Source organism: Ambystoma mexicanum, chromosome 4p, assembly GCF_040938575.1.
Source record: "Ambystoma mexicanum isolate Mex_15411 chromosome 4p, UKY_AmexF1_1, whole genome shotgun sequence".
Taxonomy (NCBI): domain Eukaryota; kingdom Metazoa; phylum Chordata; class Amphibia; order Caudata; family Ambystomatidae; genus Ambystoma; species Ambystoma mexicanum.
In genome coordinates, this window is record NC_090927.1 from 491,543,271 (window position 1) to 491,566,661 (window position 23,391).

Below are 23,391 nucleotides of genomic sequence, written 5' to 3' on the forward strand. Positions count from 1 at the left end.
GATAATTCCTGGGAATGGCCACTTATTGTGGCCGATACCTTAGAGACTTTGCAACTACCAGTGCACCCCTCAGATAGTTCACCAAGCTAGGTAGACCATTCCAATGGTAACAACACTGTGAAGATGCTTTTGTACAAATCAAAAGTGATATTGCAACAGTGGAACACATGGCCTATTTTGATCATAATCTTTGCACAGGACCGGCTATGTGGTAATGTTTTTCAAAATTTGGATAGGTTTGAACAGGGACTTCATTTGGAGGTCACCAGGGGTCGCATCCACAGCCTCTGGGGGACACAATTGCAACCCATTGGGACTCACATGCAACCCCAATTTTCTTTTAAAAAAGGTTTGCAAAAGAAATACTCCACACCCCCCCAAAAAATGGGAGCTCCTGGCGTGGTGGGCCCCCCACAGTGCAGGAGGCCCTGTCACACCAGGACTGGTGGTTCCCCAGCCCAGTCCTCACCCATCAGGGTAAAAGCTGGGCTGGGAAGGCACTCAGTAGGGGTTTGAGCTAACCATCACATGTGGCCATTGTCACATGCCACATTCATCTCCAACCCCTTCTCCCTCGGCTTCCTTGCAGCTCACATACAGGAACCAGGAAGCTCTCACAGCTTCCTGGTTCCTGTTTGTGAGCAGAATTGTGGAACTGAGGGGGCCTAAAGGATGGACCGAAGCTGCAAGAAAAAGGTAAGAAGACTTTTTTTTGTTGGTAATATGATGTATATTTTGCATGTGTGAAGTGCGTGTCAGATGTATGCATGTGAATGGTTGGTTAATGGGAAGTGATGTGATGTGCGTTTTTTAATGTTCTTGGTGTGCCTGTGTAGAGAATGTAATGAGTGGATGTAATAAAGGTGTGAGATTTTGGTGGGTGAATGTGAAGTGATGTGAAGTGATGTGTGTTTATGAATGTTCTGGGTGCGTAGGTGTGTGCCTGTGTAGAGAATGCAATGAGTGGGTGGGTGTGCGCCTGTGTAGTGAATGCAATGAGTGGATGTAAGAGGTGTGAGTGAGTAACTAGTGGGTAATGAGTATGAATGTGATGGTGTGTTTTTGAATGTTCTGGGTGGCTGGGTGTGTGCCTTTGTAGAGAATGCAATGTGTGCATCTAAGAGAAGGTGTGAGTGACTGGTGGGTGAATGAGAAGTATTGTGATGTGTGTTTTTTAATGGTCTGGGTGGGTGTGGGCTTGTGTAGAGAATGGAATGAGTGGATGAAAGAGAAAGTGTGAGTGACTGGTGGGTGAATGAGAAGTGGGTTGATGTGTGTTTTTGAATGATCTGGGTAGGTGGGCGTGTGCCTGTGTAGAGAATGCAATGAGTGGATGTAAGAGAAGGTGTGGATGACTGGTGGCTGAATGAGAAGTGATATGATGTGTGTTTTTGAATGTTCTCAGTGGGTGGGTGGTTGCATGTATAGAGAATGCAATGAGTGGATGTAAGAGAAGTTGTGGGTGACTGGTTGGTGAATGAGAAATGATGTGATTTGTGGTTTTGAAGGTTATGGGTGAGTGTGCACCTCTGTAGAAAATGCAATGAGTGGATGGGTGTGTGCACCTCTGTAGATAATGCAATGACCAGATGTATGAGGTGTCAGCGAGTGACTGGTGGGTGAATGAGTATTCATGTGATGGTCTGTTTTTGAATTTTCTGGGTGGGTCTGTGCCTGTCTAGAGAATGCAATGAGTGCATGTAAAAGAAGGTGTGAGTTAGTGACTGATGGGTGGATGTGTATACATGTGTTAGTGTGTTTGAATGTTATGGGTGGGGTTTGGTGTGTGCTTGTGTGGTGAATCCAGTGTGAGTGAATGCAAAAGGGGATGTATGGGTGAGTGACCGGTGGGTGAAAAGGCATGCATGTGTGTGCAAGGCCCCGGAAGACTGGGGATCACTAGAGCATTTTTTTCACATCTTTTATTGATTGCATGTTTTACTTGGCAGAGCCGAGTTCATGTGTGTCATTACGAGTTTGGCGGTCCGGATACGATTTTGGTGGGTGAATGAGAAGTGATGTGATGTGAAGTGATGTGTGTTTATGAATGTTCTGGGTACGTAGGTGTGTGCCTGTGTAGAGAATGCAATGAGTGGATTTAAGAGGTGTGAGTGAGTAACTAGTGGGTAATGAGTATGAATGTGATGGTGTGTTTTTGAATGTTCTGGGTGGGTGGGTGTGTGCCTTTGTAGAGAATGCAATGCGTGCATGTAAGAGAAGGTGTGAGTGACTGGTGGCTGAATGAGAAGTGATATGATATGTGTTTTTGAATGTTCTCGGTGGGTGAGTGGTTGCATGTATAGAGAATGCAATGAGTGGATGTAAGAGAAGGTGTGTGTGACTGGTGGCTGAATGAGAAGTGATATGATGTGTATTTTTGAATGTTCTCGGTGGGTGGGTGGTTGCATGTATAGAGAATACAATGAGTGGATGTAAGAGAAGGTGTGGGTGACTGGTTGCTGAATGAGAAGTGATGTGATGTGTGTTTTTGAATGTTCTCGGTGGGTGGGTGGTTGCATGTATAGAGAATGCAATGAGTGGATGTAAGAGAAGGTGTGGGTGACTGGTGGCTGAATGAGAAGTGATATGATGTGTGTTTTTGAATGTTCTCGGTGGGTGGGTGGTTGCATGTATAGAGAATGCAATGAGTGGATGTAAGAGAAGGTGTGGGTGACTGGTTGCTGAATGAGAAGTGATGTGATGTGTGTTTTTGAAGGTTATGAGTGGGTGTGCGCCTCTGTAGAAAATGCAATGAGTGGATGGGTGAGTGTGCCTCTGTAGATAATGCAATGACCAGATGTAAGAGGTGTGAGCGAGTGACTGGTGGGTGAATGAGTATGCATGTGATGGTCTGTTTTTGAATGTTCTGGGTGGGTCTGTGCCTGTCTAGAGAATGCAATGAGTGCATGTAAAAGAAGGTGTGAGTTAGTGTCTGATGGGTGAATGTGTATACATGTGTTAGTGTGTGTTTGAATGTTATGGGTGGGGTTTGGTGTGTGCTTGTGTGGTGAATCCAGTGTGAGTGAATGCAAGAGGGGATGTATCGGTGAAAAGGCATGCATGTCTGTGCAAGGCCCTGGAAGACTGGGGATCACTAGAGCATTTTTGCCACATCTTTTATTGATAGCATGTTTTACTGGGCAGAGCCAAGTTCATGTGTGTCATTCCCAGGCTAGACTGACTTTCTGGTGCAGTCAGTCTAGCCATTACTTACTATGGCATGACATGTGCTACTCAGCATCTTTAAAAAAGCAAGCATGATAACTAGTGTTACCTCGCTAGACTGATGTTTTGGTGTAGCGGCCTGTATATGTTTTACTGCAGCACAAACATTTATTAACTGACCATCTATGATAAATCAAGCATGATAAGTGTTCTTATGAGTCTAGACTGGCTTACATTGGAACCAGTTTGGACAGGTTTTCATATTGTGACATGCCACTTTAAATGGCCAAACCAACCGGAGTATGTTCTTACATAGGAATACTGGTATATATTTGCAGAGCCCGTTTTGTGCCCAGCCAGTGCCAGTAATGATACTATAAAAATCTAAAAGCGAACTAGAGTATGATCTTCTATGGGAATACTAGTATATTTTGGTGGAGCCAGCCTGGAAATCTATGGGCAAAGCCAGCATACAAGATGTTGTTTATACTGGTGTATATTGCAGGCAACGGCATGATGATGCATTGGGAAATATCATTTGGTGACTTGCATCTATTTTACTTTTTTTTTGTGATTGAACAAACACTCTACAAAACTGATTGTTGGCCTTTTACCCACATTTTCACAGAACGCGTGCTGGGTTTTAACCTATTATTCAAAACATTTTCACTGGGGATGGGGAAGTATCCCCTGACCCAAAACCATTTTCATTAGTTTGGGCCCTCTCGCTGCGCTGGGTCAAAATCTCCAGGCACTACCCCTCCTTTCTATGGTACATTGAATATTAAAGCTTTGATTGAAAATGGACATGGCGCACACGTGGTGGTCCGGTCCAGGGTGTGGACTGCTCTGTGCTTTGTTAAGGAGCTTGGAGGGCCCCCCACAGCATGACTTGCAGGGGAACTGCCATATTTTGTGCAACGCCATTGGGCACCACTGGGTCTGACAACGGGGAAGTGTACATTAAGTGCCTTGAAGTCTGCCAGTGAGTCCCCGTGTGAGAAGTAACTCATGGGTGTTTTCAATTTAAAATAACTGTGTGGTGCCATGGACTTATGTGTGCAGCAATGATATTACATTAACTGTTTTTTTTTAAGTCCTCTGGCACCCAGTATTACGCTTAGATGATAAAAACTATGGGGGGTCTTGGGTATATTGAAATAACCTTTCCCAGGTATTATACTCCAACAAAGGTAACATTATCAGGTGCACGCCCCTGTGTGCATGCAGACCAGTCTAATAGGTTTCTTCTATCGTAGTGGTAGCTGACTCATAGATACATTTATTACCAGGGAATTTTGTTGATACTAAATCATGGTCAATTATTCAATTTTCAGGCATTGCTCTTGCAGCATTTTTCTCCTGGGTAAACACCAGGGCACGCCTCCCCAGGTCAGTGCTTGTTTGGCATTGACACAGAAACATCACAGAAAACACGTACTTCTGTGTCCATTGATCTATAGATCTTCCATACACTAGCTGTAGCCTGCATTACAGATTTGGGTTACCCTATTACAAATGCTCCATTATGGATGTTTTACATATAGACCCCATGTCGAATCTGGAAAATTACATTCTGCAAATGTGTCATTGTGGACAGATCATGCCGTCCTCTGTGCCTCGGTTCTTATATCTAGCTGAAATGAGAGCACCTGGAAACACGGGTGCTAGACGCATCTGAAAAATCTGAAGGTCGTTTGCCACCACTTCCTGTGATGTCACTTCGGGGTGGGGTCAAATTACATCACTTCTTGTGATGTCATCAGGGTGTCAACGGTTGTGTGGTGTCACTTTCGCTACCCCTGGGTTTGAATGGGAAACAAAGTCTGTTTGTGGGTACAGGTTGAAGTGCTGGATGGGATTGCAGCAAATATGCATGAGGAGGGTCAGCAAGAACTTCAAAGCATGGTTTTGCAAATATGTTGTGTGTTTTATTTTTTTGAAAGTATGAAAATGTAAGTACACAACAAAGAGATATAACATTGGTGTCTGGGCAATGGACCTGGCCATCAGCAATGAGAAATGTGTACTGTAACTTACTTATTGGGGCATGCGGCTTGGCTGATGTGGTACGCTTGAATGGGAAAAAATATTCTGCTTGTGGTTACAGCCTGAAGTGTTGGACTAGATTACAACAAACCTGCGCAACGAGCATTAGCAAGAACCCAAAATCATGTTTTTGGAAATATACCTTGTGTTTTATAATGTAAGAATGTAAGTAGAAAAACTATTGATATACATTTGGTGTCTGGGTAGTCGGACTAGCCGTCGGAAAACGCAAATGTGTACTGTTATTTTCTTAATGGGGAATGTGACATGGCCGAAGCCCATGCCCCATGGATTTAAAGTCTGGCCCTGTGTTCAAGCCATGAGCACTGGCCGTTGGTTACATTATTAAGGTATAGTGGACACTGAACTAGGATGCAGGGTAGGTGTAGTGAATAATAGGGGTGATTTGGTTGGGCTGGGGTCACGGTTGAGCTTTATGCCGTAGGCAATTGAACAATGATTTTAATGACAGACATAAACATATGTTGCAAAAAATATGTTTCTTAAAGGAGGTTCATATTTCTTTCATATATGTGAAAAGAGGAATTATTAATAACTTATATACGGTAATGTAACACCATGAAACATTTTCACTTATAAAAACCTATTAGATTGTAAGAAAAGCATTTCCCTCCTGGTTGTCATGAGTACTTGCCTGTCTGCACTGCCCATTGCATGTATGCAATTCTCTGACTGCACAATGCATGTGTGCATTTATAGCAGCAAAGTTTGTTTGTATAAGTCAGAGAAATGCACATGCAAAAGATTTGTAGAAGATTGTTAAGTGGCAGTTGGTGTGTGGAAGCGTAATATTGTCATAGGGTTATATGTAGAGATTTCAGAAGTGATTGATGGATGGATGTGTGACTGTTTGAAAGCAGGCATTGAGGGAGTGTTACACATATAAAATTAAAACGGCTGCCCTGTGCAATGGTGTGCATGTGCCATCCGAGTCTTTTAATCATACATGGCCTGGAAAGGGGATTGTGGAGACCATGGATTGTTATAAAGGTTCATTGATTATGGTCCTTATTGTATGCTAGAGAAAAATATATATTTATATTGTTTTCTAGTGTACAATTGTCCATTATTCCCACTAGCACAAAATAAAATGCTAATGAAAATGTTGTAGAATCTTATTGTGTCTACTTACTTTACTGGGAAATGTTAAGTAAATGGAGTCTATAAGAATATTTTTTTATTACATTTTTTAACTGTGAATGGTGGTTCCTAAAGTAATTTCTTTTTTTTTGTTTTTTTGTTTGCAGGAGAGGTCAGAAAGTAAGGAAATGAGGCAATAGGCACCAACCACAAATATGGAGGGGCGTGAGGACAGGGTAAGTGTTTGCGTGTGTGTAACATCTAAGGTAGAGGGCAGTGTTTCTCATGCTCCTTGATTACGGCATGAAAAGCACTTCAAAATTGCTACCCCCTGCAGAGTGGTGTATTGCAGTATATACAGAGTACCGTTGTCTTCCAAAGATATGGATCCACAGCCTCTTTTATCGCTTGCAAGGTAGCTTGTGGGATTTTGTGTCCCACAGCAGTAGGTTGTGCGGTACAGTATTGGGGAAAGAAGATGAGATTGAGGAAGACAGCCTACTACTTGCTAAGAAAGGAACAACCTTTCTGAGAGCATTGCGGAAGCACTGCCACACCCATGATTCTTTCTGGGTGCTAGATGTAGGCACTTCCTCTACCTCATCTTCTTGGTCCTCTTCATTGTTTATGAAGTACTGCGCTTTTTCTGTTGTGTAGTTCCTCCAGCTGGTGGTGGCTCTTGGGGAGAGGGATGGCAATAGCTGATGCCATTTTTAAGATAAATAGCAGTTTTGCTAATATTCTTCCAAGTATGTGCTTAGTGTTAGATTATTAATGGATAAAGAGTATGAATAGGTGTAGGAGCTCTACAAGGGTAAATTCTGAGCATCAAAGCTCCTAGATGACCTGAAAATGCAGTTCCGAACTGTTCGCGAAGCGTGGACCCGTTCGCAAAGTGTGGAGACCTTCGCGACACATCATCATGCCGCGCGCAAGTGTGTGGTCATGTGACACTGTCCAAAAAGTCTGCGATGACAACAAAAACAGTGGAAAAAGTTGCAAAAAGTGTAAAGGAGTGTTACAAAAGATTCTAGAAGGTGGGAAATGGCAGAGTTTTAAGGTGAAAATGTTGCGATATTGGGCTAAGTATGATGTGATATGATATGATATGATATGTTATGATATGATATGATATGATATGGCATTTATAAGTGTTTCAAGGCGTGACCAGGCAAGGGAGGGGGAAGAAAGGGAAGTCAGAGACAACAATCCTACTAGGCCAGGTGGCATTGAGATCGTGCAAGTGCAGGGGAGAAGTGAAGAGGAAAAAGTGCGAGGGGACGGGAAGGGGGCAGTGCGGTACATAGGATAACACTAAAAATAAATAAAAATAAAAACCAATAAATACAATAAATAAGAATTGCAGCCGGGTGATGGCAAGTGCTGGGGTAAGTGCAGACATCAAGTGTCAGGTGCTGGTAGGGGGCTGCTGGGATTCAGAGACCAGCAAATTGTAGGAAATTGGCATGCACTGGTAAAAATCCATGAAATTCCGTGGAGCAACTCTGTTAAATGGACGTTATGGTTAAGTTGCACTAATAAAAACCTATGAAATTCAATGAAAAACTTTGTTAAAGGGACGTTATGCTTACAAGTAAAACCCAAAAACTGCAGAAATTCACCAGTTATCGTAAGCTAAGTAACCATAACTCCCGCCGCCACGGTGCACTGCTAAGACTAACACCCAGGACATGAAGGAGGACATCACAAATGGCATTGATGACTTCACTGATGACTTCACATATTAAGAAAATGTTAATAAACAGTCCCTACAAGGAGTTGAGTTTATAATGTCAGAAACACAATGCTAGAGGTTATTGGGAGACTATCATGAATTACTTAAAGTATTAAAGAATACACTATCTAAACAAAACATTATATTAGAGTGTTGCTGTTAATACAGGAACTTAATCATACATATTCATAAGCAATGGCTGCGGTATGCACCAAAGAAGTACAATATTTTGAATTTGGTAATTTCCGATAGTAAAATAATAAATTCCACCTTATCAGAGTTTTGTGTAATATTAAACATGTAATAAATAGCTAACAATTTAAAACTTACCGCACATGTGTGTTAGTAGAACAAATACATATAAAAACCCAGAATACATACAAGTTGGAGTCACATACAGGGAAACTAAATTAAGGAACAAATTAACAACAGCACCAAAAAATGACAATAACATTACAGTTCATCCTTATGTAGAGAAATGAAATGAACATTTGAGGCCTGCTTATTGCCCCACGTATGCACACCATGCGCTCAGATGAAACTGTATGGGAAGTACTTTAAGAACATATGATAAGGTTAATGTATAGATCTATAGCACCTTTGAATTTTTGGAATTCTCATTGCCAGTAAAAAAAAAAATAGCATAGACATGTCAGTGAACAAAAAGAAGTGGCCCACATATGTGATGTCATCAGTGATGTCCTCAATGACATGTGTGATGTCATCTTTCATGTCCTGGGTGTTAGACTTAGCAGTGCACGGTGGTGGCATGAGTTATGGTTGCTTAGCTTACCATACCTGGCACATTTCTGATGTTTTTCAGTTTTATGTGTAGCCATAACGTTTCCATTGAATTTCATTGTTTTTTTTATTAATGCAACTTAACCATAATGTCCCTTTAACAAAGTTTTTTCAGTGAATATATATTACATGGCCTGCGGGAGCAGCCATGTGGTTATGGTTAAGTTGCTAAATTCATAGGAAGAACACTTTTTGAGCAGCTTATAACTTCACTCCCCCTGGATGAATCCTCACCAAACTTTGCAAAACAAAGTATAAGGCCCACTCCGAATTTTTTTGCAAGGTTTGGTGAGGTTTGGTCAAGGGGGTTGCAAAGTTATAGGGTGGGGGTCCCATAATGTCTTTTTTTCCCATAGACTGAATGGAGAAAACATTTCTGTCACGCTTACAGCCCAAACCGCTGGACGGATTTTCACCAAATTTGTGGCAGGAGCAGCGGCTTGGTCCCGAAAGCGTGCTTTTGTAAATTTGGTGAAAATCCGTCCAGTAGTTTATTTAAAAATGACCAAAAAGTAGGTCTAAAAAATGTGTGATATCTATGTCCGCTCCGCGGACAGGACATCAATTGGGCAATTGGCTTGCATCATGTCCGCGGACATGCGACTTGCTCGCTGATTGGTTGGAGTGAAGCCGGAGGTGCATCACATTTTCTCGATGTGCCAGCCATCTTGGATTCGTGGACAGCGGCCGCTGTCCGCGGACATCGTGGTAAAAACATATGAAAAAACACAACTTTGCACTTATCAAACTTATCAAATAATCTCTGGGGAGGTGAGGGATGACGAAGATGGGATGGGATATGGCTGCAAGAGGCAAAAAACAGGTGTTTTTTTGCTGCGAAAGTCTGCCAACAGTTCGGATGTTCGCTAACAGTCCTGTGTAGTTCGCGGACACCTCTGCATTACACGGTTGGTGAAAAGCAGTTCTTGGATGGCTTATAACTTTGGTGCCACTTAGTTAAACTGCATGAAGTGTTGCACTTATATTCATAACCTGATTCCGAATGGGTCTGCAAAGTTTGGTGGGATTCTGTCAAGAGGGAGCGAAATTAGAGAAGGGGTCGCAAAAGGCTTATAAATGAGGTGCCATTTGACGAATCTAAACTTAAGTTGGGGAACTGATAATAGATCTAGGTATAAATGCTTTTGCGAAGTTTGTTGGGATTTTGTAAAGAGTGGACAAAATTAGAGGGGGGTCACAAATTATTTTTGAGGCTTATAAATGGGGTGTCATTTGACAAATCTTCAAAAAGGATTGTAAATAGATTATAGATCTAGATTTAAATGTTTTTGCAAAGTTTGGTGGGATTCTGTCAGGAGGGGGCAAAATTAGAGGGGGGTCCCAAAATATTGTAAAGGCTTATAAATGTGGTACAATTTGACGAATCTACACAAAAGTTCTAGACATAAATGTTTTCATAAAGTCTATTTTCATTTTGTCAAGTGGGGGCTAGGTTATATGACTATTTATTGTATGTGCATACATTTGACACTTTTGAAAAAATAAAACATGTGTGGATTTCCAGCAAAATTGTGGAAGGAGCATTGGCAAGCATCTGAAAGCATGGTTTTGCAAATGTGTCTGTGTTTTATTTTTGAACATGTGTCATAATGTAGGTACAAAAAATAGTGATATACCTTTTTGGTGACTGAGGAATAGTCGGTAGCCATGGGCAGTGGCCAGATTGTACGGGTCATGGAATAAGGTCATGATCCGGACAATCTGGCTACAGGCCATGACCACGAGGGAAAACACATTGGGTTAAAGTGGCCATGTCCACATGGGACCGGCTTTGTGGTAAAGTTGTTCAGAAGTGGGATAGGTTTGAAAGGGAAGAAAAATGTGCTTGTAGTAATGCGGCTGAGGGTGCAGAGCATTCTCTCTGCGAACAGAAACCAGGCCTTGGAGATTGGAGGAGGCCCAAGTTCGCCAATAAAACTCATGCCGTGGGAGGAGACATGTGCGGCCATGATAGGGGCAGAATCCGTTGAAGGGGTCGGAGAAATGGAGTATGGCGTGTTGTCATCCGCTGATGGACATGAGTGTCCAAAGTAAATAATGCTAACGCAAATGTCATGAAAGTCACTGCTCACGTCTGGCCAAAGAGTCACAGCATGGTCGGCCACAAACCCACAACCCACCCCCTCTAAATAATGCCGAAGCAAGTGAGACCCAAGCCACTGCCAGGTGCAAGGCCGTAACGTACATGACACATACTGCACAAAGTTGCTCATTCCATGAGGCACACAGGGTATTTGATGTAAACAGTGTGCATGTTAGACAGCACAGTACCTGGGCAACATGAGTGACACCGACATATGCATGCATTGACCACCCAAGTATGGAATGACATGCCGTTCCCTACACAAGTTCCGATTACCCACAATTGTCTGAATGTGCTATCGTAGCCATGCATGGATGCTGGCTATCCAAACATCACTCATGCCGTCCCTCTCTTCCACCCCCACAGGCAGTGAGCATGACAGTGAGGAGCAGGAGAGCAACCGTCCCAGCACATCCAGGGGCCAAGGCAGGGGCCGCCGTCTCCCAGCAACAAAGACAACACTGGGACGTACACCACCAGCACCAACAAGGCCCGTGGAGGGTACACCACCCCCAGCCCTCCCTGCACTGGCTGCAGACACCTGCCCAACGCCATGGTCCGAGGAGTCCAGTGTGGCTGGGGAGGTGGCAGCCACGGCCCCCCTCGAAGTTGAGGACAGCCCCAATGACATCAGGGGAGCGACTGAGGAGGACACAGTGGAAGTCATGCAAACCCCTGAAGACTTCTGAAACCCCCAGGTATCCTTCAGTGACTCTGGTGAGAACGACACACTGGAGCAGTATGGCCAAGGACAGACACAGGGACATGGTAGTCCTGTGTACAGTTCCCTTGAGGAAGCACCGGCAGGACATGTCAGCCCGATCCCCAACAGGGCCACTGCTTCATCCGATGATGCACAGCGGGCTGACCAGCTCACAGCCCTGATAACAGAATTTGTGCAGGACAATCGCCAGGCCAGGGAAGAGTGGCGTGCTGATTTGAGGGCACTGGGCCAGTCCATAACAGAAAGCACCAACCGCCTCTGTGAGGTGCTTGTGAGGTGCTTGGCCACATAGCCGATGCTCTGGAGGCTGCTCATCCTGTCCAACAGCCTCAGCATGGGGACACACCTTCAACGAGCAACTCCACCCCGACCAGCCCGCTCCATCGGTCGCTCCGTGTGCTGCGCCGTTAATATCTTCACTTTCAATACACCGGTTGTTCATCAAAAAAATAATCAGGGTGGACATTCATCATTGTGCATGTGTCATTTATTCTTGCACAGTGCATAGTGTACATGTGTCCCCACACCCAGTGCCCTATGTCCTAAAATTATGTCACCCTCTGCTGACTTGTGTGTCAGAAATATTGTGCAGTCAATGACTGCTGCACAGCACGTCCCTCCTGTGCATCAGCACTGTGTTGATGTCCTGCCACATCTTCCTCCTCCCCTTCATCATCATCAGGTGGTGCAATGTCCATGTCAGGGGGCAGGGGCACGTTCCGACGGATGCACATATTGTGCAGCATTACACATGCCATGGTGATCTTGGCCACCTTTTCATGGCTGTAGAGGAGAGCCCCCCCCGACCGGCTGAGGCAGCGAAATTGTGCCTTCAACAGGCCAAAGGTCTGCTCTGTCACCACACGTGTATGGGTATGGGAACGATTGTAGTCCTCCTCGTGCCTGTTCTGTGGGTTTTGGACAGGGGTCATGAGCCACTGCTTCAAGGGATAGCCACAATCACCTGCATGAGAGTGGAATGAAGATAAGTGTTTGCACATTCATGTAGGACAACAGTACTAGTTCCTCATGGAAGCAGGTAATTTGTGCCCACACGCACATGTCCCTGGATGCATTGACCCCATTTCTGGCCCTGCTATGTTCCCTGTGCAATGGATAATGGTGTGGGATGCATCTTCAAGATGGGTCATGGTATGCACTGACATCTTGTTGCACGTGCATCGTATATGCATACTGCAGTGTTGGTGTAAAATGAGTGATGAGTAGTGTTCTGTGGAATTTGGTAGTAGGGAGCTTTGGCTGTAGTCTGTTCTATATTGGCCATTCTGCACTGATCAGTTCCATGGTGACATGCAGCACTCCTAGGGGTGTGCCGAACCAGTGACACACTGTGGTATCCCCGGTCGAATCAGTTCAATGCACGGCCAGGAATCACTGTCCTGTGTGGTGAAATGCGGGCGTCAGCAACATAGCGCATAAGCAGTGCATAGTGCAGGATGAACTAACGGTGTGTGAGGGCCGATGATGAGTTGTGCATGTGTTGTGGGATGTGGGCTGGTTACCTGTTAGTCATGTAGTGATAGGTGTCGGCCTTACTTCATCACTATGGGATTTGGTTGTCATGTACCATTTCGTTGGTTAGGGGCATAGTGTTTGAGATTGTGCACATTGTGCACTGATGTCAACATTCCCACCCAGGTGGAGTATGCATCCCCCCCATTCCCACACAGATGGAGTATGCATCCCCCCCATTCCCACCCTGGTGGAGTATGCACCCCCCCATTCCCACCCAGGTGGAGTATGCATCCCCCTCCCATTCCCATCCAGGTGGAGTATGCAGCCACCCACCTCACAACCCCAATGCACTGCCATGGCCCAGTCAGATAACTCACCAAGCAGCCAGGCACGTCGTCCAGCATGTCGCTCCATGTAGCGTGGTAGCGTGGAGTTCCGCAGTACCATAGAGTCATGAGTTGATCCTGGATATCGGGCACAGCAATGTGTGATGATCTTGCAGGTGTTGCATACAATCTGCACATTGATGGAGTGGTATTGCTTGCTGTTGCGATACACCACCTCCATGGCATGCAGGACCACCAACTCCACGTGGGTGCAGTCAAGTGCACCTACACAATTTGGCATGCCTGCCAGTGCATGGAAGGCAATTTTTGTATCGAATGTCTCCTGGGGAGTCAGTGGTAGGGATATTTAGACCTTTGTGTGCTTGAGGAGGGCATCCAGCACTTGGTTCAGTATCCGGGAAAATAAGGGTTGTGATATGCCATGCATGTACCCCACTGTGTGCTGGTAGGTGCCCGTGGCAAGGAAGTGGAGCACAGACACTACCTTCCGTAGAGGGGGGATGGTGGTGCGTATTTCTATGAGGCTCACTATGTCATTGTGTATCAGGTCCACTATGGTGGTGATGGTGTCACGGTCAAGCCGGTACAGGGTGTGGATCTGCTCAGGTGTTAGGTTGAAGGGGGTGGCTCTGATGCGAGGGATTGGGGGTTGCCGGCGTGGTAACGGTGGCTGCACTGGTGGGGAAAGCTGGGCCTGTCTCACCTTCCTTCTCCTCCTGCGGCTCCTCTGTGGTGGCGGCTGTTGTTGTTGTAGTTGTTGTTGTTGTTGTTGAAGCATTGCAAGCAGGGCCTCCAGCTCCAGTAATGCTACTACTATTGGTATCATCTTGTTGTGGGAGTGGGATGTGGTGTGTGGGTGTGCTCCTTTTGTACTGGCCCTGACTCCATTGCCTCCACCTGTGCTGATTGTGTGCACCTGTGGCTCTTGGAAACACTGCTCAGGGTTCTTAACGCCTGGTCGGCGATGCCGGTATTGACTCTATGCCGGTAAGCACTTTTTTGGCCTTCAGGAGGCCGTTATTTGCATGTTCGCGACACTTGTGATCTTATCCTGTTTACGGCATGCCGCTAATGCCAGCATGGTGTGTTGCATGCGCACGCCCTGACCGCTATTTGGCATCGTACTTTACGGTGCCGTAAATAGCAGTCTGGTTGGTCAGAATTGCCTGTAGCGGTAATCGATGCTGGTAATACTTTACCGTCATCAATGACATTTGTGAAGTCATCTTTGATGTCCTGGGTGTTAGTCTTAACAGTGCACGGTGGTGGTGCAAGTTATGGTTGCTTAGCTTACCATAACTGGCGAATTTCAGTTTTTTTTTGGTTTTACTTGGAACCATAACGTCCCTTTAACACATTTCTTTTTCTGAATTTCATAGGTTTTTAGTAGCTGATTATACATTTTCATAGTCTGAATTTGATAGCTGTTTACTAGGATGCCCTGACTTTATATACATGTAACATAGAACATACTGAACCCCCTGCTAATGATTTTGATGTCCGCGGACTGTGCGTATGTCCGCGAACAGACGCGGACGACATCAACACTACACAAACACTTAGGGGGTATCTTAAATTGTTCTAGCATATCATATAAACACTGCAATAGTTCAAAAAGCAGCACATGAACACATTATATGTAATAATAAATAAACAGTGGAACCTATATATCTAACACATCAACCATCCATTTAAATACCATATTTAGTAAAATGGAATATACCAAAACAAAAAAGATATGCCTCCAACATAATTACCTCACAGATACTGCAGAGCTAGAAGCAACAGTAGACCTACACAACAGTACGAATACAACTTACCAGAAACTAGTAAGTAAAGTTCATTGTTCTTATATATTTCTAAACTTTTTGTAGTAGGTACACTACAATTAATGTATTTTTGTTTTTCACACAGAAATGTGCAGTACTTTGGAATAGCTTGAGGAGAATTTTCCACGTGAGGAAATGTCTGAAGACAGTGATAATAATGGTAGACACTTCTCTATATAAGCAAATTAATAATCATTACTTTATGTGTACTTAACATATATACATTTATTTTTAACAGACCATACAAACATTGAAAATAATACACCAAAAGACACATTGGAAAAGACTCAGTTTGTGGAGGACCACATAAAAGAAAAAAATAAATACCATTGTCCCACATGTACCTGTGCCCCCTCTCCATGTCCCAGTCAACTATCCCCAAACCCTCAACACCAAGAAAAACGTTTTGATGAGACTTCCATCCCTTCATCCCCCCATCCATCCTCTCCAAACTCCTAATTACCCTGTATTTCTATCAGTTTCTGCTTCCCCCTCTCTTTCATAAATTGGATATATGTATATAATAAAAAAAATATTATGTTTCCTTTAATGAAATTCTTTATGTCTTATTTTTTTAAAAAAGCATTTAAAATGTCTGTGGATAGCGCACATGTCCGGGCTGTCTGTAATTAACAAAATGGGGATGTCCTACGGACACTACACCTGTCCGTACCATTCGCAGCAAAGATAGAACTGTTCTTAGGACGCACCTGGTGTCCGGGATGTCCGTAAATGAACAAAATGGGGGTGTCGTAAGGACACTACACCTGTCTGTACCATTTGCAACCAAGATGGAACTGTTCCTAAAACACACCTGATGTCTGGGATGTCCGTCAGTGAACAAAATGGAGGCATCCTAAGGACACTATATCTGTCCGTACCTTCCGCAGGCAAGTTGAAACTGTCCTAAGGACATGCACGGTGTCCGGGATGTCCATAGTTAAAGAAAATGGAGGTGTCCTAAGGACATTATACCTGTCCGTACAGTCTGCAGAACATCTACGCACATGCGCACCACACCCGTACGTCCTGCGAATATCCCGCCTGTCCGTAACTGTCCGTCTCACTTGTGTCGCACTTTTAATTTGTTTGAGGACCCGAACACTGTCCGTAGAACACCTGCGCGCATGCGCATGACCGTTCCCATGCATTTGGTGTCCTGCGGACACCCGTTCCCTTCGTGGACGTGTCCCGACGTCATCTTGTGACCGCACCCACGCTGAGCGTGTGTCCTAATTTGCGGACACTGTCCGGTTCTCCAACATTTATAAATAACTTTTTCAGACAATCCAAATTATTTTACAGTAGAAATTCACCATTGCACATGTCCCAGACAATGACCCTGGCTTTCCACATACTTTTTGTATGTTTTTGAACCTTTATGGGTGTTCAATCTGTTCGCAAAGCGCACCCCTCCACCCATATAAAATGCCACACCCCAGAGCTGATCTTCATTGTACTTCTGGCTATTGCAGATTGACTTTTGCTGCCTTTGGTGCTCTTGCTGAGATTATCTCATCAACCCTGATGGCATCGAAGGCTGCTGTTGCTACATCTGCCTCAGCACCACCCCCAAACCCTCCACCACCACCACCTCCCCAAGGGCCTGAAGAGGGGAACACACATGAGGATGAAGAGAACGAGGATGAAGAGGATGAAGAGAATGAGGTCAAGGAACTCCCTACTACAAGCACTCGTCGGGAGTCTTGGGTGTGGCTTTGTTTACCATTCATGGTAACATACCAAAAGCATGTGCGAACAAGGTCACCTGTAAACAGTGCAAAATGGTACTGAGTCGTGGGAGACGTGGTTCATACAGCTTTGGTATGACATCCATGAAGCGACACCTAATGTCGTTCCACAGTGCGGACATTCGCAAGGTTGTACCTTGTGATAAACGTAGTAGATTGAGTTCCTCTACAGCATCCTCCGTTTCCGCTCCTCTCACCACAAGAGACACTCCTGTGGGAGAGCGCATCCCTCCAGCTGCTTCAGAGACCATTCACGATGCTGTTGACACTTATCTTTCGAGGGTTACAATATTGTGTATGTACTGCGACGCAGTACTCTGCAGGGGGGAGAGTCTTCAAAGTGCTTCAAAGTGCTTTCGAGACTACGGTCACGGAGCACCAGAAGACCTGCTACCTACCTAAGTAAGGCCCACCCTACACTTTCCTTTTTCCTTTTTCCACCTGCTCTTTCATATCCCTGTGGTTGGTGTCCCTTCTTTACCACCCTTTCCCCTCCTCTCCTACTGTGTCGTGTGTAAAAAAACAAAAAAATATAAAACAACAAAAATAAAAAAGGCTCTTTTCATAGCCACCTTTCACAGTTTAAAAATAGAAGTGGCAAATAAACAGTGCAGGGCCCTGTGCATTTTTGGGAAGTCCGTGGACAGTCCTAGGACATATTAAAATTTTATGGTGCTGCCCTAGCAAAACCAATGCACTTTCCTCTGGGATGAAGTGGTGGCTCTGAAAAGAGCCTTTTGGTGCTGTTTTTGTGTGTTTGAAAAACTTGAAATCGTCAACATCTACTACAAAAGATGACTCTAATTCCAAAAAAGGTTGCAATGCATTGTGCACATTTCTCAGAAAAATCTGATTGCCAGCATAGGTAAATTGGACTCCATCTCTGAGAAAAATATATGTGCTACGAAACATAATATTTTCATTGTGAAAAGAGGACATGCCAACATCTCTTAGAAAAACACAAACAGCCTTAACAAAATTGCATCTCGCTTTCTCCATTTGTGGACCAAATAAAGAAGAACGCAGCCACATTTGTCTTTGTGCAATACGAGAAAAAATTACTTGGGAATTTGGAAACATGTCCATGACCTTCTCAAGTCCTTCTTTCATTGCAAATTGCAAAGAAATTCCAGACACATGTCCTAAACTGTTCTCTCCACAATGAATTATAATTATGTCTGGATGATGCTCTGTCTCTAAAGTAGCACAGAGAGGTACCAAGTCCAGCCACTTCATTCCACGCACTCCATGCCAGTTCACTTCCCCATGAGGCAATCCAAGATCTGTAGCTGCTTCACAACGTTCTGCATGCACCTCCAACCAATGTATCCATGAGTCTCCCAAAATCCAGATAATCTTTTTTCGAAAACACCCAACCATAGCTATCTGTTCTTCTCTCAGGAAAAAGACGTTCTGACAAAATCTCTCCTTACACAACACACCCAGTAAACCTTACTGACCAATCCCTAGCTCCGCTCCTTCTCATTTGCATGCCTCTCCACCCCAGAAAACGCATATGTAATACACGCTGCCGGCAGACTACTGCCATGTCCACAGATATATCGAAAATCCGAGCGTGGTGAATGTAAATTTAAATAGTGTGCCCCATGTCCCCTTTTTCGTTTTTTTCTTCTTACTTTACAACTAAAATCTTCACATAACCTTCTCGAAAGCAACCCTTACATTCCAAAACAGCATGGCATTTCCCAAAATAGATAAAGAAATGCCATCTTCTTCAAAATAAACAGCATTACCCAAATAAATATTCTCATTATTACAGAAAAACATACCAGCTCTAAGCATGAAAGCACACATGCCTCTATTGATTGCACACCTAGCAATGTTTCTGGACGATGCCATATTTGGTAAGGAAGGCTGTTTTCCATTCATCTCCTTTTTTAACTCGGACCAGGTGGTACGCTCCTCTGAGGTCTAACTTAGTATAAATATGGGCATCTTTGATTTGATCCAGCATCTCGGGAATAAGTGGCAGGGGGTAACGGTTTTTCACGGTGATCTGGTTCAAGGCGCGATAGTCAATACAGATTCTCAAGTCCCCTTCCTTCTTTGGTACGAAGAATAGGGGACTGGCTGCCGGTGATTTGGATGGGCGAATGAACCCATTTGCCAAGTACTGGTCCAGATAGGATTTTAGATGCTGGTTTTCTGGTTCTGTGAGCGCATAGATTCTGCCACAAGGGATCTGTGCATCAGGTATGAGGTCAATCTGACAGTCATAGGACCTATGCGGGGGTAGTGTATTAGCTTGTTCCTTCTGGAACACATCCTGGAAATCTTGATATTCTTCAGGGAGAGTACTAGTTGCGCTAAGTGTAGATATACCGATTCTAGTACTCGTAGGTACCTTGAAACTGGATTTGTTTTCTTGGAAATAATAGGTGGAAGCGCAATCACGAGGAAAAGTACATTTTTTTGCACGCCAATCTATCAGAGGGTTATGAGCAACTAACCATGGCATCCCTAATATTAGCTGAAACTGAGGTGCCTTGATGAGATCAAAAGAAATTGATTCCTGGTGTCCATCCTGGCCTGTTACATTGGGTTACTGGTCTGAAAGCAATTTCAGTCCCATCCACCGTGCTTACCTTTTCTGTGCTTGGCTTAAAATTTAAGGGAAGCCCCATCTGTGCGGCCGGATCTCGATCAATATAATTCCCAACTGCTCCGCTGTCTATGTAAGCTTCAACGGAATGCATCTTTGAAGGTTGTTCGTGATTGATTAGGATCACTGGTATTGCAAAATGTGAGGTTGGTGGCTCATTCTTCTCACTCGACAAACTGACCTCTACTTTTTTCGAGCTAAGCAGTTTTCCGACTCCTTACTCTCATCCTTTTTTGTAGCTTCCACAATTCGCTTGGGGGGTTTTATCGGACAGTCTTTTAGGAAGTGCCCCGATTGTCTCCATTACAAACATAACTGCTGTTGCCTTCTCTTGTCTCTTACAGCTTTTGTTAACGGTGGTCGTATGCCTCCGATTTGCATTAGCTCTGTGGCATTCTCTGATGTGCGTGGAGTAACATCCTCGGTTCATAGATACACGGCCCGTGTATCTGATCTGGACCGATCTGCTTTCCGATCTTGTAGTGGACGATCTAGTTGTACCACCAGGTTGATAAATTCACTACAGTCTCTAGGTGGATCAACCACCTGAGCAAAGACGTCCTTTAATTCCCCTCGAAGGCCTAAGTGAAACAATGTGGTTCTCTTGTCTTCAGGCCGCCTGGTTTCGGCCACTAAACTATTGAAGGTTGCTATGTATGTTAGTAAATCCTGATTCCCCTGCCCGAGTGATAAGAGTTTGTTGTCTACAGCTTGTTCATGTGTGTGTCCAGCAAAGAGCTTTTACATTTCTCTTTGGAAGCCCCCAACGTCACGTAGTAGCGGATCATCATACCTCACAAGCGGCACTGACCAGTCTGCTGCACTACCGCTCAGATATGACAAAATAAATGCTACTTGTGCCTGATCATTAGGGAATGCGCCCGGTCTGCAAAGGAAGTGAAGACGACATTGATTCATAAGTGCAGCATACTTCCTTGGGTCACCTGAAAACCTTTCTGGCGGTGCTAACGGTGTTGCTCCGGGTAAGGTGATTTGTACTGGAGCGGCAGACGATGTGGTTGCCTGTGCCGGTGGATTAGTCCCGGGTAATGGAGCTTGTCCGGCCTGTGACTGAAGTAATTGCCTGCTGATTTCTTCGGTGCGATCCTTGGTGATGACAAGATCCCTTTGCAGGGTATTAGTCTCTTGCCTAGCCGAATGCACTTCAGCATGTAATTGTCCTAATAACTGAGCCAGTTGGTCCATTTCTGAAGTCTCCATGGCACCCAGGTGGATAATGTTATTAGGCTTTGCGTTCAGCTACGCTCACCTGGTATCCCCGGGGACGCCCTTATGCCCTGGTTGCCGGATTCACCCTGGACCTTCCTGATTCTGGACGATGCCTTCTATGGCGGTCGGGCCTTGTTGTGATGTCTGGCGTGCTCTCCGTCCTTTCTTCTGTGCAGGGGCGCGTAGTTTTCTGTGGGTTGGAGCGACCGAGTTAACTTCACTGGTGCTAACCCATTCAAGTGTCTTTAAGGAGGTAAGTCTGGTTATAGCAGTCTAAAAATGTTCTTGCTTTCCTTTCTTGCTATTAATGTCTTTTCTTAGTTTGTTTCCCCTTTGGTGCACGGAGGTTTGGTGGGTGCGCTACCTGGATCAGGCTCCTGCCAGGATGATGGACGCAGGAGCGTATGATGGATGGTAGGTGAAGCGCGAAGTCCGGCGTGATAATGTCTTTTCTTGCTAACCTGTAGTCTTTATTCCTTTTTAGGTCGTGATGGTCTTTCTGGGCGTGTGAAGATTTCCAGAGTGGAACCGGCCAATAAATGCCCAGCCAGGTGAGGATTTCGTGATTACTGCCGTGAATGCTGTGAGTAACCTGTTTTAACGTTGTCCTTCTTTCTCTCTCCCTCCAGGTGCTTCGTTCCGGTGCGTGCGTGGTGTCCTGATGATGCTGCCAACTAAAAGGAAGACCGCAAGCAGCAGGAATCAATGGATGGAAAGTTGCAGGTAAGCAGAAACTGCTAATGATGTTCTTTTGTCTCCTCTGCAGGTCAGCTGTTCAAGGATCGCCGGGTGCTGGTCTCTGAACACGATGAGCGTCACGCTGCTGGCTGCAGAATAACACGAAGCATGTTCTGTAGCTTGGGTGTGGTTTATATAGCCCTCTGTAAACTAGGCCAGGTAAAGTAGTCCGGGCTACCACACCCTATAACACTGCACCGCGCAGTCTGCTTCTTAGGAACTAGACTGTGTGGGTGCCTCCATGTTGGCTGCAGGCCTTCACAGAAAAAGTAGTCCCTTCAAGACAATGTCCCAATCTGAACATGAGCCTGGCGCCAAAGTCCATGATGATAATGCAATCCTGAGTCCTAACCCTACCTGGCATGTGACCATGCCAGTGGGGTTTTGGGTCATGGGACGTGACAGACCTCTGGAATGACCTATCATCAGACAAAACACTATCTCAGAAATTGTAAAGCTTAGGCATAAAAATGCTCTCTCATAGAGAATGTGGCTCCTATGAAGCTGCAGATCGTTTAACCGGTACTGCTTTGTATGGAAAATCTGAAAATATAGTATGGCTAAGTCTTGGTCCTGCTAAATCTAGAAAAGGTGTTCTCAAATCATATGAGGACATAGAAACAATAGACAAAAATGATCCCAACAGCCAAGACATTTTGAAAAACAATTTACTAGACACATACTACCCGAACAGGGGTACCACTTTGGAAACCATGTATCTATACCACATAGCCCAAAACTTCACATGCAAAAATAATATAAAACCTGATGAAAAAAAAGGTTGATATAGGTGCCTCATTATGAGGTTGGAGGTAGCCATACTGCTATTAGCACCATGGCTGCCTCCAAACCGGGCTCCATCACCGGGTTCCTGCAATGGGGACTTACCAGGTCATTCCGACATAGGAGGACCCGGTAAGCCCTCCTTGCAAGAACCATTCCCCATTCCCATTTGAGCCCCCATAGGGCTCAATGGGAATGGGGAGGGAGGTAACAATGGGTACATTAAAAGTTTCCCGTTGTTACCTCCTTCTTCCCATCGCGGGACCAGGAAAAGACGTCTGGTTTTCCACCCCGGGTCCCGCAAAGGGAACCTCATAATCAGCCGTGACGGAATGAAGGGGGCCGGTCCGTACTGGCCCCCTTCATTCCGTCAGCACCAGGGTCGTAATGAGGCCCATAGAGTGACAGATTGTGAAGGCAGCTTAGTGAAACTTAGCAAACGAAGCTTAACTAATCATATCAAATTGTCATTAAAAACTCCTCAACTGAAAGAACTATATTACATGTCCCTGCTACAACTTTTTAAACCATGGAGAAAAGAAGAAGAGATACTAGAAAACTATGACTCCTAAGAGGATGCTTTCAAAGCAAATGAAAGCACTATCACAGATATAACCTTTACGCAGAACAAAACAATGTTGCACAATGAACAGCAACACGAAGAAGAACTCCAGGCCCAGCTAGACACTCTGACAGTAGTCAATCTTCTGTAACAGGAAGTCAAGAACAACTGGGACAGCCACTAATAGCAAATGAGGCAGAATTAGCTATGACAGAAGTAGAGAACACCATTTGTCACTGTGAAGAAGATACAGAAGACTTAACTGTACTACAATCAAAATTGAACAAAGAGCAGCGCACCATTTTTGAAGAAGTAACAAAAGAAATTGCACATGGTGTACAACATGAAAATAAAGAATGTACCAGCCAAAATT